Source organism: Cavia porcellus, unplaced genomic scaffold (genome assembly GCF_034190915.1).
Source record: "Cavia porcellus strain 051 isolate PalLab524CR breed Dunkin Hartley unplaced genomic scaffold, mCavPor4.1 scaffold_12, whole genome shotgun sequence".
NCBI lineage: Eukaryota > Metazoa > Chordata > Mammalia > Rodentia > Caviidae > Cavia > Cavia porcellus.
This window is the reverse complement of record NW_026947495.1, coordinates 17,214,531-17,230,301: the sequence shown is the minus strand read 5'-3', so window position 1 is coordinate 17,230,301 and position 15,771 is coordinate 17,214,531.

Genomic DNA, 15,771 nt, shown 5'->3' with positions numbered 1-15,771 from the left:
AATGAGAAAAAAGTAGCCAAGACACTCATGATTATTCATTTTTTCCTGGACTGCTACCACAAGGAGGAAATGATATACTGTATTAGTTAAATTTTTACCCAGAAGATTCTGTACCTGGTAACAGTGTAGGACTAGCCTCATTAGCTGCTCCTGACCCACAGGCCACCACAACTAAAAAAATAAAAAGTAAAGAGTTGGCAAAAGGGTGCAACTGGCTGAAAGGAGATCATCCCCACACGTCTAACAACTTAAAGCATCATTAAAAGCAATAGTTTTGCATGTAAGGATCACTGAAAATAACTGGTACATTTATCTGTATCAGGAAAGGGTCTTAACACGTTTCACCCTAAACACACACACACACACACACACACACACACACACACACACACACGTCTTAGCACAATTCTAAGGCTGAGCACCACAGGAAGCCTGCAGCATTCAGCCACCAGAAAACAAATGGCAGTTCCCATCCTCCCCTTTGAAGACATCTCCACAAAGAACCTCTTAAACATGGACACAATCCTCCCCTGCTACCGTCCTATTGCAGTCTGCTTCCTCAGCTCAGGATTGCAGTGTCAGGGCCTCCTGTTTGGCCTCGAGTACCTGCAGTGCTCACTGGGGTAGAGGGCTGGGGAGGAGTACGCCTTTCTTTGATGAACAGAATCCTGACCTCCAGGGTTTGTGCATGAGATTAATGAAGTTAACCAAGCTCCAGCTGCACCCACAACTTGGCATTGTAGATGCCAATGAGGCAAAGGCTCGCTTGAATGAAGATGTACTTTGTTTAGCTTCCGCTTAAACAGTCTTCAGTGGATTAAAACAGTCTCTTCAATATCTCTTCCAAGCTCCCTGATGGATGGGCAGGGGAGGCAGCGGACCACAGCTCTTTCCATTTTCTTCTCCTCTACACCTATCTACCTTTTTCTCCCCTGGTTCCAAGGGCTTGTCAATCCCAGAGCAGGAGAGGCTGCATTCTCCAGCCACACACTGTAGACCTCAGCAAGGGGCTGTCCATGCAGCCAAAGACGTTCTACCTTGGCCTTCAGAGAAACATTCTACCTTGGCCTTCAGAGAAACATTTCTGATGCAGCTGAGCAGACGAAATGTAGTTTGCTATCAGTGACATGGTTTTGAGGCTGTTGGGCAGACGTGAAGATGAGTATTTACAGGGTTGGGATTTTGAGGGCTTACTTACAGCCCCTAGGACTCATAAAAGTAAAATAGTAACTGCTGGAGAAAAACCAAGTCAAGCACTGATGCAGCAGTTAATCTCATGATAAAGCCTACTTTCAGAGACTGGCTTCACCTTACAGAGTGCTAAGAAAGCCGAGCATGGTGGCACATGATTGGAGTCCTGGAACTCTGGGAGGCTGAGGCAAGAGGATCACAAGTTCAAGCCCAGCCTGGGCAAGTTAGTGACTTAGTGAGATCCTGTCTCAAAATAAAAAATAAAAAGAGCTGTGAAAGCAGCTCATTGTAAAGACCCTGAGTTGTAGCCTCCTCTCCCCCTTCAAAAAAAAAAAAAACTATCAAGGAAGCTGGACACAGTGACATACACAGTGGCATATAGTCATAGCTATTTAGAAGGCTGAGGCAGGAGAACCACTTGAGCCAAGGAGTTCAAGGCCAGCTTGGGCAACATAGCAAGATCCTGTCTCAGAAACAAAACCGAAACCCCAAATGGCTAAGGCCGACATTGGCCCAGGCATTCCAAGAGAACTCAAGATAGGACATGGATTTTGCCTTTGCACTGAAAGTCACCGTCTTTATGATTCAGCACATCACAGTTTATTTCCTGGAACTACATCTTCTTTCTGTCTTTCAAAACAGTATTCTAATACTTTATATTCCAGTTTTTAAATGATTTGTCTTTTTGAAAATTCCACAATATTCCCTTTAAACTGGGAGTAAGAAACCAAGGATGTAGCTCAGCAACGAAGTGTTTGCCTAGCATGCACAAAGCCCTGGGTTCAATCTCTTGCTGACAAAAAAAAAAAAAAAAAAGACTAGTAAGAGTCACCTCGTTTTCTTAAAATGCAATTGGGAACTGATTCTGAGGGGATGAGCTGGCAGAAGATTTCAATTGTCTGGGTCAGTGGTCCACGGCCAAATTCTCCGTTTGTCCATCTCCCTCTTCCTTTTAGTCACTGCATGCTCCCTGACAGAGCTGCACAGGAGGAAAAGACACTTAGAGCAATCAGTTGATGAAGATTGGTTTCCCATCTGTTCCAAGGCAGAGGTGCCAGCCCAGTGTGTGAGTGAAGTTCCAAGAGCAGCTGCCAAGCTTACTCAATCTGCTTGCCAGAGAAAAGCCACAGACACTGGACTCTGCAGAGTAACTAGAAAACCTTCCTCCAAGAAGAGTCCTCGTTCTTGTTCCCAACACCCTGAGAACATCCCACTTGTAAAGAACAGTGTGTGGGGTATGCAGAGCTGATGCTTGGAACTCGCCTTAAGGTAGCTGAACATGCACTGTGCATATTTCCTAGTCCTCTTCCTCCTTATTTTACAGTTAACCTATCTACCACTCTCTGGCTGTCCCTCATCATCCCTCAACAGTGAACTTGCTCCAAACAGTGAGATCAATCACTGTTATCAATACCACACATTTTAATATACACACTGCTCCACAGCACAAACACTCTGGGTCATCAGAGTGATGACCTGCTGTTGTTTTTATTTTGCTTGTTTTTGTTAGCTTTTTTGTAGTACTGGGGATTGAACACAGGGTCTCCAAATTGAGCTCCGCACCCGGCCCTTTTTACTTTTTTATTTTGAGATGGTATCTCACTTAGTCATTCGGTTGCCAGGGCTGGGCTTGAGCTTGTGACCATGCTGGGCATGTTGGGAATGCCCACCTTGTTTTGTGTCCCTTTTTTTTGAAGATGGTGACGATCATGAAGCCACACCTTTGGGCTCTCTGCCATGCCTTTCTTTGAAGGGATTAGATGGAGTTTTCCTCTTCCTCTGTGCACACAAAGAATCCTGGGACATCTAGGAAAAGCCTCCCATAAGTCTGGTGCCCAAACTTTCAATTATATGACTGATTGATGGTTTTCACAAAGGGAATAGGTACACACAATGGTCCACTGCCAGATTTTCCACATTCTTTTACTGGCATATATTTGTAGTACAAAATGATTAGATTGATTGTGGGGAGCTGATACATATACATAACACATCTTAATTTTTTTCCTTCCTCTTTCTTTCCTTCTCCTACCTTATCCTTCCCAAGCTCAACTTTCTACATTCCTGCAGTATTTTGGATGAGATTGTTCTTGCTGACACAGCATCCCTGCATTGCTTAGATGGATGATAAAACTGCTTTTGCCTTCTTTTTTTTTTTTTTTTTTTTTTTTTTTTTTTTTGTCTTTTTTGAGATGGGGTCTCGCTATGCAGTTCAGGCTGGCCTTGAGCTCACTTTGTAGCCCAGGCTGGTCTCGAACTTGCAACGACCCTCCCACCTCAGCCTCCCGAGTGCTGGAATTACAGGTGTGAGCCACCACGTCCAGCTTGCTTTTGCCTTCTAATGAGTCTTTATGATTATATATACTTCTCTGTCAGATAAATTTACCTCATATTTTCTGTCAACAGTGACAAAAACTAATGCTAGAAAACAAGAAGTAAAGTTTTTTTGATTTAAAAATACTTACAAGTGTCCTGTTTTTATTAAATGCCTTCAAATAAAGTAGTAGTCTGAATGGAAGGTACTTATGTCTGTTCATTAGGCAAGCAATGTGAACTCATCTGCCTTAGTTACTTTTCTTGTTGCTGAGACAAAATAGCCAATATCCAAAGTGCAGGGAGACAAGGTTTATTTTGGTTCACAGTGTGTGGGAATTTCCGCTCATCATTAGCCTGCTCCAGTGCAGGGCAGCATGGCAGAAGGACACTGGCAAGGAGAAATAGTTCATGGCCGGCAGAAGGAGGCAAGGCAGTGGGCAGCAAGTGACAAGTAGCAACAGCAGCTTCTTTCTGTCCCTTTATAGCCTATATTATACCCACCCAAGGATAGCACTCACACACAGACCTCTGCCAAACTAATCAGCTGGCTAATTTAGCAATCACACACCTTTAATCTCAGCATCACACAATCCAGATCCAGTTACCTCTGAAAAAGCCCCATGTCTGACTGCATGAGGCTTTGGAAGAGACATCTAGACATAAGCCATAACATCATCTTTGTCCCCACCTACCTCTGAAAAAGAACCCTTGTGCTCAGGAAAATGGGCCAGAGTCTTCAGAAATACAACTCACATTTCCAACTTCCCAAGAGCTTAGAGTGGGATGGGCTTTAGAATTTTACAATTTTCTTTAGATCTCTCAGCCCAGTGCAAAGTATTATCCAGATTTTGTCAAGTACTCAGCAATCCTTTGACTGGCAATAAAAGAATACAGAGAAAAAGAAACAGCTTGAAAATAGAAACCTACTGGTGAGTCCAAATTTTGTGCACAGGCTGACTTTCAAAGCCCTACCTGATTTCTCTAGGCACGCCATACAGCCATGACAGGACAGATTTCTGGGACAGAAAAACTTACTACAAAGAAATGCCAAGAGTATCAAAATTAGACCCAAGAAAACAACTTTTATCATCTTCTCATCCCCGTTGACTGAAATCCAAAGCAGCACATTTCCATTTGCTTAAAACAGAGTTTTAACTATCAGACTAGTAAGATCAGAAAAAGGAATTAGCTTGGTATTTGACTCCGCTCCATGGACTGGGCCTTGTTCTAAGCATTTTGCATGTTATCTCATTCTGTTCTCTAAGCAGTAGGTTCCACCATTACCCACACTTCTTCATCTGTAAAAACAGGGACAAACCATACATCACAGAACTTTGTCAATATTTAAAAGACTGTCATATTACCAGGTGGCTGGAGGCGTGAAGGAAACGTTAGAGAGGGTATCTATGTTGCCACGTTAGCCTTGAACTCCTGGGCCCAAGTGATCCTCCAGCTTTCTGAGTAGCTGGAAATAGAAGTATGCACCACTGCATTCACCAGGTTCTCTTTACCTTCACTCAGAAGAAAAGAAGACCAGAAATCACTTGATTCTCAAAAGACCATTTTCTAAAATTGGCTAATATTAACTTATGGCTTTTAATCCTACCATTAGTGGAAAATTTAGCTGCCATTCATAAAACCAGCTTTGTGATGCAAGATGACAGCAATCTGGAGTGCAGGGAAGCAAACACAGTGATGCTTCTGCCTAAGGTGGCATAGTTTTGCTACATTTTGTTCCTTTCTGGCTAGAGGACTTTACTCCTCTGCTAAGCCTCACTATACCTTAGTCTCTACCAGAGCGGGCTGAGGACAGTCTCTCTCCTCTAGCACAGAGGAAAGCTATTCCCAGCTACTCAGGAAGCCAAGGCAGGAGGATCACTTGAGTCCATGAATTCAAGGCTAGTCTGGGCAACATAGAGACACCCTGTCTAATGTTTACTTGGCACCACAGATCACCCAAGCATCCTAGAAACTGGGCAACTCACAAGGTGCAGTTTATTGAGCTCTTTCTATTCTTCCTCCAGTGGTTGGACTGGGACCTGGTGCTAACTGGAGAGAGAAGATGGCAACATCCATTCTTGGTCTATAGGTGTGTGTAAATTACAAGTATCGAAGAAACAGATGATGCCACATCCATAAAGAAAACATAAGCAGCCTGAAGATGAGGTAAGGGGAGAGAAGAGAATGAGATCAGAAGAGGCCAGTAGAGTAGCTAAAGTAATCCAGTCAGTGCCAGAATCACACTCAACTAACGCTAGAGAGCAAGACAGCCTCCAGGAAGGACCAGAGAAAGGCTACCCACTGGATGGAGCAGGGGAAGAGGCACGTGAAGAAGACACAGCACCCATCGATGATGTCCCCATCTCAGATCCCCTTGCATTCTCACACTGCTCCAAGATAAAGTCAGTCCTTGGTACTTGACTGCTTTAAAATTCATCAAATTTGATACTCAACATGTTTGCAATGCACAAATTTGTCCCAGTATTCATCTAGTTTAGGCATTCAACATGCAAACTGGAATCTGTCCATGTCAACTACCTCAAGACTTGCTACCCTCTCCATCCAGAAGAATTTGTACGGCACTCACTGTGTTTGGTACTCACTATGCCTCTCAGAACCAAATAAAGTGCACTGAGGAACCACCATTCAGGTACAAGCGAGGGGTGACAGGGCTTTGCAATGTCAGCTCTAAATCAGAAGGTTTTTAAAAGGTACTGTGGGTGAGCCTTCCAGCCCCAGACAACATTCAAGGCAGCCAGGTGTGGGCTGTTCCATACAATTTAGTCAAACAGTCACATTTCCCCCAAAATTCTAATTCTAAAAGACCCAGACTGCAAATTTTCTCTTGTCCAAGAATTCAGATTCTTTTATAACCTAGTCTTTTGCAAGGAGGTTTGATGTTTCTGACTTACCTGATTGAGCTTCAACAAAGCTAATCTCTTTAATCAAATTAGGTCTGGACAGACAGATTGGGTAGTGCCCCCTGCAGACAGTGCCCATTCTGCAGCTTAGCAGTGTCCTCCAACTCTGATTGGTGAGTCTGGGCCTTTGAACTTCATATTGTCCTGAGCATGTTGTAGTCTGGTATTTTCAGTGTTGCATTATGTGATTCCCAAGATGGGGCATAGTCCTGATAAATGTTTACTCCAAGGAAATGAGGACTTGAAAACTGCTTCTTTTTATTTTTATGGCCACATGGCTACATGATGCCTATGCCTTTCTCTGGGTAAAAGTAGGGCAGTCTCACCCAAACAAAACTGCGTCTCTTACAAACCTTCCCCCTCATAATAAAGACATTAAAATGATGGGGTCAGGGACCATTTCCCTCTTGAATTTATGTTGACGCCCAGTATTGTTTTCTTGGAGTATAACATCTGTGTACAAACTCACACGTAGCTCAGAAGCATCCAGATAAGGGATTGGAAGGTTCACACAGGCAGGAGCCACTTCAACATTCAAAAGTCTGAAGAAGTCACATAATGGAGGAAGGGCGTGGAGACAATGTTGGGATATGAATGAATTTGACATTTTTGAAATTAGAATAAATTAATCTCAGGATTTTCTTTCTCACTTGGAAATCAACAAGGCACTCTATATTATGATTATTTGCAGATTCACTAACATATCAGTAAATTGTTACAAAGTCAAATTATTCATCATGTAGTAAAGATCGAGTGTCTACTATGGGTCAGAGACTGCTCTAGAAGCTGGGAATTCAGTGAGAGAAAAGACAAATCAGGTCTTTGCTCTTTGGTGTAGGACAGATACTCGGTTTTAAAAAAGCCACACAAATAAATGAACTTGTAGTTTCAATAGGGTGATGAATGCAATGATGAAAAGACAGATATTAAAGACCAGTGGCTCAGGGTATGGGTTCAAGAGCCAGACAGCTGGCTTACAGCTCAGCTCTGCTACTTACTCAGCGATTTGGGGAAAACTACAAAACCATCCTTGGCCCTGATTTCCTCCTCATTAAACTAGAGATACGATCAAAGTGTAGGGATGAAGGTTTTGTGTGTGAGAGAATTGGGAAGGGTCTTTCACATGCAGGGGTTACAGTGATAGCTGACGACAGTGAGCATTTGATAAATGTCAAGTTCGATTATCTTAACCTGGGTCGAGCCAGGTAGCCTTTCTGGAGAATGGCCATATGCAGATCAGGCAGAAGATGCTGCAAGAGCCAAGGCCTTGGGAAGAAGTGAGTCAAGTTTTGTTCTGTGAAGTTGAATGGAGCCTGGAGAGATAGGGAGGCTAGAGCTGGGTGAGGGAGAAGAAAAGAGAGGCAGAAGAGGTCAGTCACATGGGACTTAACCAGCACATGGGGCCTTAACCAGCACATGGGGACTTAACCAGCATGGAGAGAAGCTTGCTGCTGCTCAAGAGGGAACAGCCACTGGAGAGGATCCACAAGACATAGTTTCTTCTTTTAGAAGACTCATCTGGCTTCATGGTGAGAATCAGAGACAAAAGTAGACTTTGGGGGAATTAGAAGGTGACTAGGCTTGTAATCCCATCACTTTGGGAGGCAGAGGCACAAGGACTGAAAGTTAAAGTCCAACCTATGCAACTTAGGGAAACCCACTCTCAAAAATAAAAAATAAGAAAAGGATTGGGTGTGTAGGTCAATGAGAAGGTATTGGGTTCAATCCCCATTACCACAAGAGGGGAAAAAAGGCAACTAGAGTAGTGCAGATGAAAAGAAGGTGGCTTGGGTCAGGATGGAGATAATAAAAATGAAAAGCAAGCTGGTGTCAGTAAAGTATGTTCCATGGGCCAACATTGGCCCTCAGCTCATTTCTGTACATACTTACTGGACACAGCATGCCCCTACATGTCCCTTTTGTCTACTGCTATTCTGAGCTACAGTGGCTTTACTGAAATAGTTACCACAGAGATGATGGGGGTTGCAAAACTCATGGACCATCTGGCTCTTTGTAACAAGAGTTCATGGGCCTCTGATTTAAAGGAAGAGCTCACAACTCTGGTGAATGGATTGGGCATGGAAAGTGAGAGGAAACAGATAAAGGATTTCCTCTGAGCTTTAGCCAGAAACAACAGGGTGGTGCCATTTCCTGGGACAGGATGACTTGAGGTATGGGCTGATAGTGAGGGACATTTCTTATTATGAATCTATTACATCTCTGACTAAGTGAAGTAAAGATTAAAGGAGACAGCTAGACATTCAAAACAGGCATGCAGGGCTGGAACAGCAAACAGTAGTCATTTGCAAATGCCTGTTCCTTCTTCCTATTTCCACAGCCAGCAAAGCTTCTCCTTGACCCACTGTAGTGAGTGTCTATATCCTAAAGCAAGGATGAAGACACCTATGTAGGGGGACCACTGAGAAGTGATCACTGCTGAAGCAGAAGCCTGGGACTATCCAACATGGAGAAAAGTAAAGGAGAGAAGGAAAAATTGGGGAAAATATTAAGAAGCATCTGGGAAGGGAAGAAGAAAGCTAAAAGAGTACATTACCGATATTAGGAGAAAACAGTGTGAACAGAGGCAGGTCAGCTGAACCCAGCTCTCCAGAAAAGGTGCAAACACTGAGAAGTTACTAATGACCAAAACGGAGAACTTGTGGTGGATGCAGTGGTGCTAGGAGGGGGTCTAGTGGATGCAAATGGGAGACAGAATGGGAGATGACTTGCTGATAACCATTATTGAAGATCAAGATGCTTCACTGGGATGTGAAGAAGACACAAACAGAAAACACAGTACTTTCATAAGATGTAAGTCATTAGAAAAGATTTTAAGATAATGGCACTGATTGAGCTGAAAGGGAGAAAATTAAGTAGGAGAAAGAGAGACATAAGGTCTTAGAGAGGTGAAAATGTTGAAAGCAAAGATCACAAGAAGAGCCAATGGTGGCACATTGCTTTGTCTTCTCTAACATGAGAGAGGTAGAATATGTGAGTATACATTCAGATAGCTCTCGGTAAATCTACTGGAGACAATTTTGTTATCTTAAGTCATGTGCAAAACCTCCTCATCTGGGGTAGAAATGTGATAAAGGGAATAGATAAGGCCATGCAGGAAGTCTGAAAAAGAAGAACTTGTTACAGAATTACTGACCTTCAGTAAAGTACGTGTTGCATTCCCCCGGAGCCACAGCACAGGGCTAGTTAGCACAGTAGGTTCTCAAGTCTACATTCGCAAAAGACATAAAGTCTGGAGACTGAACTTGCTTCTACTCTTTAGAGCTGGGATGTGAAGGAATGGTGCTAAGGCAATGTGAAGCCCAGATGTGCAAGCTCCTTTGCCGGTAATGCCTGCCTGGTTGTTTGTTGAAGGCAGTGTTTCAGGTATCTGCAAACAGTTAAGTCAAATAACCGCCCCTTCTACTGTAAATGTCACCTTCAGGAGACAGGATGAGAAACTCTGCAAGCAAGATAAGATGTCAAGGCAACCCAATAGTCTCTTAATGCCACTGGCCTCTCAGCCAAGAGCAAACACCTTCAAGTGTCTGAATTTCACCTTTCTGCTCCCTGATGTGACTTTTATTGACACAATCAGTACTTCACTACAATACATTTTCCTTTCTTTTGTTTTTCTGTTAATTTGTGATCAGATTCTTCTCTTTGTCTCTTTTCTTCCTTGTAGCTTTCTCCCTTCCCATTTCTCCTAGCTTAACCACAGTGAAATGTCTTATTTTTATTTTGCTAAGTGATTCTGTCTCTTCCATTCAGTAGCATTTCTCTGGGTGTGCTCAACCTTGCCAGTCAGAGAATATCATCAGGAAAAATCTCAAGAACTGAAGGTTAGCTCTTTGGATTTCATGTGGAAATGCAAAATGGCAGCCACCTGACAGCAAAGATGCTTTGGAACAAGGGAGTGGAGTGGATGGGATATGAATAAGCACTGTGTTTTATTATTTCAAATAGACATCTGATGGTGAAAGACTCTTGTGTCTTTTCCAGTGCATTCTTTGTATAGATTCTCTGTGATTATATATGCATGATGTGTTTTTCAAATATTTTGAGTCATGTGGTCTAAGAGTCAGTTTTGTGAGAGCCTTTCCCAGATGCCAGACCAATAATGAACAAAGGAAGAATGTGTGGTATCTATATAAGTATGTTCAAAATCTAGGTTACTCAGCTTCTCATCACTCTAAGATATACCTGAGGTGATCAATGTACAAGTAGAAAAGTTTTATGGTGGCTCACAATTTGGGAAGATTTTTTTGTTTTTTAAGTGCAGGATAAATTGGCCCTACCACTTTGGTCTGTAGCAAGACAGCATATCATAGCCAGCGTGGCAGAGCAAAACCTCTTCATAGCCAGGAAGAAAAGAAAGCAAAGAGGTGACCACAGTGTCATATCCTTTTGGAGGCCACCCCCAAATGACCCAAGTCCTCCCATAGATAGAGCCACCTTGTGTAGGTTCTACCACCTCTTGAAAGTGCTGCCCTGGGAACAATCCCTTTAACATATGGGCTTTGGAGGAGACATTCAGTAGCCAAACTATTGAAAGCCCATCTATTTTCAGCATTATTCTGGCTTCATTTATTTTTTTTAAATTTTATTTAAAGGAGCACAAAACAAAACAAAACAGTATAAAGGTACAAGTAATACAGAATTTCATAAAAAAAAGTAAGGTATCACTAGTTAATAGATTACATATTGTCATCTTAGAAATAGTTGTTCAAGTTACAGGATTAAAACATACAAAGTGGACATTCAAATAGTGAGACTGCAAACAGTTGTGTTCAATGATCCAACCAAAAACATTAATATAGTCATTTATTTAACACCCCTAAACACACTTGCAGTTGTATCCTTTAGAGCACTTTTTTTCCCCTCTCTTTTTACAATAACATTTACACATTTTGGGTTTTATTACTCCCATAGTTCTTATTACTTTTTTGTGGAAGAGAATAAAACCAAATATGACAAAACAAAGCAGTCAGTCAAAACAAAGGATGGACATAGTACATGATGTAAAAACAGAATACAAGGTAATCAACAATGGTTACCATAATGCCTCTTGCGACCTTAAAAAGAATTGTCTATATCATTAGGTATAATAAAATTGAACAAAACAGTACAGAACAAGACTAATAAAAGCTAAACACTGGAGACATTACAGGACTTCAAAAGAAGATAATACTCAAATCAGAATGGGCGTCATAGTAAATCTTACTGCCTTCAAAGTAGTTGCCTATACCCTCAAACTTGATACTATCAAACAGAACAGAACAAAACAGAGTGAAATCAGTCAAAACAAGATGGTGGGAGCAATACAGGGCTTCAAATCAAGTTAAAAGGAAATCAAAAAAGTTACTATAATATATCCTGCTGAGTTTTTTTATTTTTTCCCTTAATTAAAAAAAATAATAATAAAATAAATCAATAATTTTTTTTACAAAAAGGGGGAAATTGAGATAAAAGAGGATATAACAGCATAACAATACAGGTCAAAGCATAACAATTTCAGCAACCTAGTGCTTCACCACAGGATAACCCAACTTAATAGTAGTTACCATAGTGCTCTTTCCTTGAAATATTTGAGTCTGGCTTTATTTCTAAATATCTACTACAAAATAAGAAATAAGGAAGAAAAAAAAAGAAGAAATCTGGGTCCTAAATGTTCTGAATGAGATAAGAGTACATACCGGGGGGGCCTCAAAGAGACTGAATGTGGGAATATGTTTCTGGCGGTGAAGATAGCACCGTAGCACGGTTGACATTTGGTTACCAAGCATGGCCACTCCATGCGACATTAGCTCTCAATCACTGGAGATCTACTTCTACTTTGGGGCCCCAAACTGCCTGAATTACTATGGAGACCCACTCTTAAGCAGAGGGTAGGGAGTGTATGGGGACCATCTGAATGGTGCTCAGAATTGCTGGAGACCATGCAAGAGACCATGGGTCTCTTGTTATTCTGAAATTTTCTTTGAAACTAATCATGCAACAAAGCAAAAAGATCAAGGACTTCTAAAGTCAGACTGACCAGGATCTGAAAACAGGCTTGGCTCTGGACTTCAGTCAGGTTATATGATCTGGATAGACCTTGGTTTTTATCAGTAAAATGAGTGCCAAACTGCTTATGCATAGGATTAGTGTGAGAATTAGAAATAATATACGCAGGACACCTAGATGGTGCCCACAATTAGAGCTACTATTATCAGAAGAATGCAGGGGCCCAGGATGATCTAAATATACCATAACAGGTTAAGCAGGCTTAGAATTCTATAGCTGAAAGTCATAATGGGACCATAATTCATATGTCTCACTGCTGGGAAGCTCTGATTTGAATGTGTTACATTCCTGCAGGCTTCAACCACTAGTGGTACATGCATGACTGTCCTACTGGGTAGCATGGAACAATCCCATCAAGTGTCCTGAGTCGCTCGATGGGACAGTACTGGTGATTTGAGATGGCAGGAATGTGTTAATGTAAAAGGAAGGAAGCTTGATGCAGTACTAGGAGTCATATCTGTACTTATGCCTACAATAAACTAAACTATGGCAATATTCACGTACCTCCTAATATCTCACGTAAAAAGAACTTAGTTTCTCACCTCTCTTGCCTGTCTGCAACACAGCTTCTGATCCAACTGCCGAAGCTGAGCACTTTGCCTAATTCCTAGTTTTCATAATTCCAGCTGAAGGCAGCAGGAGACGTAGGGTTGCTCCCTGGAAGCAGATGAAAGAAAGAGAGGCTTCAAAAGCAGAAGCAATGATCCATTTCCTCCAGGCCTCAGGTGTGTTTCCAGTGTTCAGGCTAAAAAGAAAGGTTGCAGACGGCCTCTATCAGCACCGAGTTCTGCAAGAAGAGGAACGACAGTGGCATCTTCAGGACAGTCAAATAAACTTGGCAGGAAAAACACAGTGGAAAGACATAGAGAGCAAGCCCTGATCACAGAGCACACTGGTCTCTGGAAACACTCAGCCACTTGGTTGGCAGCTGACCTTTTCTCAATCTGAAATTGCAGGTATTATGTAAAAGTACAAGGAGCATCTCTTATGTAAAACTTCAGGCCTCCTGCCCGCATTTATACATTGACACACACAGCCCAATACCATTGGAAAAGCTTCAGCCAACTTTCATAGAGATGGAACTCAAGTACAGACTCTCAGTTAGAGTCTTTAGGACAAGCCATAGACCTTGTCTTTAAGCTTCAAAGAAATGAAATTTATCAGTCAAGCCTGGTGACACAAGCCAATAATCCTACCAGCCTGGGGGTATGAGGCAAGAAGATCACTCCTTTGAGCCCAGCCAGGGCAACTTAGTGATTTACCAAGACCCTGTCTAAAAACCAAAAATACAAAAAATAAAAGCTGGGGATGTAGGCCACTGTGAGGTTCCAGATTCAATCCCCAATACCACAAAAACATTAAAAATAAAGCAATGGAATTTATCAACAAAACATTAGACAGAGTGAACATCTCTAACAAAGCTGGAGAAACAGGGAAAATGGACAAAGGGAAGGTACATATCCAAATCCAATCAAAGCATGCCACTGGATGATTCTGGAGAGGTCACCCTGTGGATAACTGCAGGTACCAACAGCTCTGTTTCTAGCACTGGCACTTACGAGCTGCAGCTGGATTCACTGCCCCTGCTGTCCCTGGGGAATGCAAGCTGCAGGTAACCCCTGGGCTGCTAGCAGAACAACTCATCCCTTCCCTGCTTCCTGACTTCACCAGCATTCTGTCCATTCAGAGGCCAGATGGTTATATCTAGTTCATTCGTCCCAGGCCACTGGCTTGCCCTGTAACTGTAAGGAATCCTAGTGAAAGATCCTTCCACACAGAAAGGAATTCCCAAGATATAGAACAGATTTTGCAGATGCTGTGCAGGAAACATAAATTGTCCCCTGTAGAATGAGATTGCACAGCCAGAAATGCAGCCCTATCACCAAGGGGCATTCTGAATTTAGAGAAAACTTAAAAAGTAAAAAAAGCCAGTAGCTAAGAATTTAAAAATCTAGGTGCAAGTGCTCACTGTAACTTACAAGCTGTGTGACACTGGTAGGTAAATAAATAGCCTTCCTTAGGTTTTTGCTACTTATAGAATAGTTACAGAGCTGATGGGTATAACAGACTTTGCAAATGGTAGTGAGTACATCTATTTTCCTCCTAGGGTCTCAAGTGAACCATCTGTGAAGCAAGAATGATATTCCCTGTACTGTAGGACTACTGTGAGGTAAAGTAGAATAACAAAAGTTAATAATTTATGTACAGAGGGAAATTTGTGGCTGTCTGGGAATTGCCTGGAAATAATGAAGCTGGTGGGTGGGAGAGGGCAGCAGGAGGGCTGAATATCAGACTGACATAGATGGCAAAGAGGGTCAGTGTGGAAAATGGCTGATGACACAATGTACTATTTGGGGAGTGAAATTGTCTGTTATAAACTCAACATGAGGGTTCTGAATTAGGAGATGCAGGTTTCATTACTGATTGGGTTAACACCTACCCCATTCCAGATGCCTCCTTGCACTTTTTCTGTCCAACACTTTCTGCTCAGCCACATGTAGCTGGAGAAACATCTTTTGTCCTGACGAAATGAAGGTCTGAAGCAAAACGGAAAACCTCAAAGAACTAATCAGAAAAAGAAACAAGCAAAATAAGTGTTCGGGAGTCCCTGAGGCAGTCTTTGCAATTTAACTTTTTCCAACGTACAGAAATGGTCTCAAACTTTTTTTCTCAAATGACATTCAGCTAATGACGCTAGCAAATAACAGGATGCAAATCTGCCTCCTTACATTGCATCTACGTGTCACGGGGACGTGGGGCATGGTGCGTCGGAAGGCACCAGCAGGTGGCAGTAGCAGGGTCAAACATTGTGATCCACCCTTGGCCTCCAGTCCTCAAGCTACCAGATATCTGGGTAGCCAGGTTTTAACAGGAGATTCGACAGAAATGGGGCCGACTGACAGCGAAATAACATGGTCCCTGGGGGCATTACCATGTCCTAGAAGGGGACATAAGCGTCTAGGGCAGAAATGACAGTCAGATGACACATGCCTAATTGCAATAACTCTATCTTAAGGCTTTTTTTCTATCAAGGAAAGGGTCCAGGTGCACCTAAAAGTGTTTCAGGTGTCGGCTGGCAAGCGAACAATCAACCTTGCTACCTAGTTTTTTAGGTAACTCGAGTCCCTAGCTAAATTCTAAGTAGGCACCTGCCTTCCAAACAACACCGCCCATCTGTCACACCCAAGAAGCCCAGAACAAACATGGCGGCTCCGAGGGAGCGGAAGCACTTCTGCCCTCATCTAAAATGGCGGGGCGGAGGCGGGGCTGGTGGGCGGAA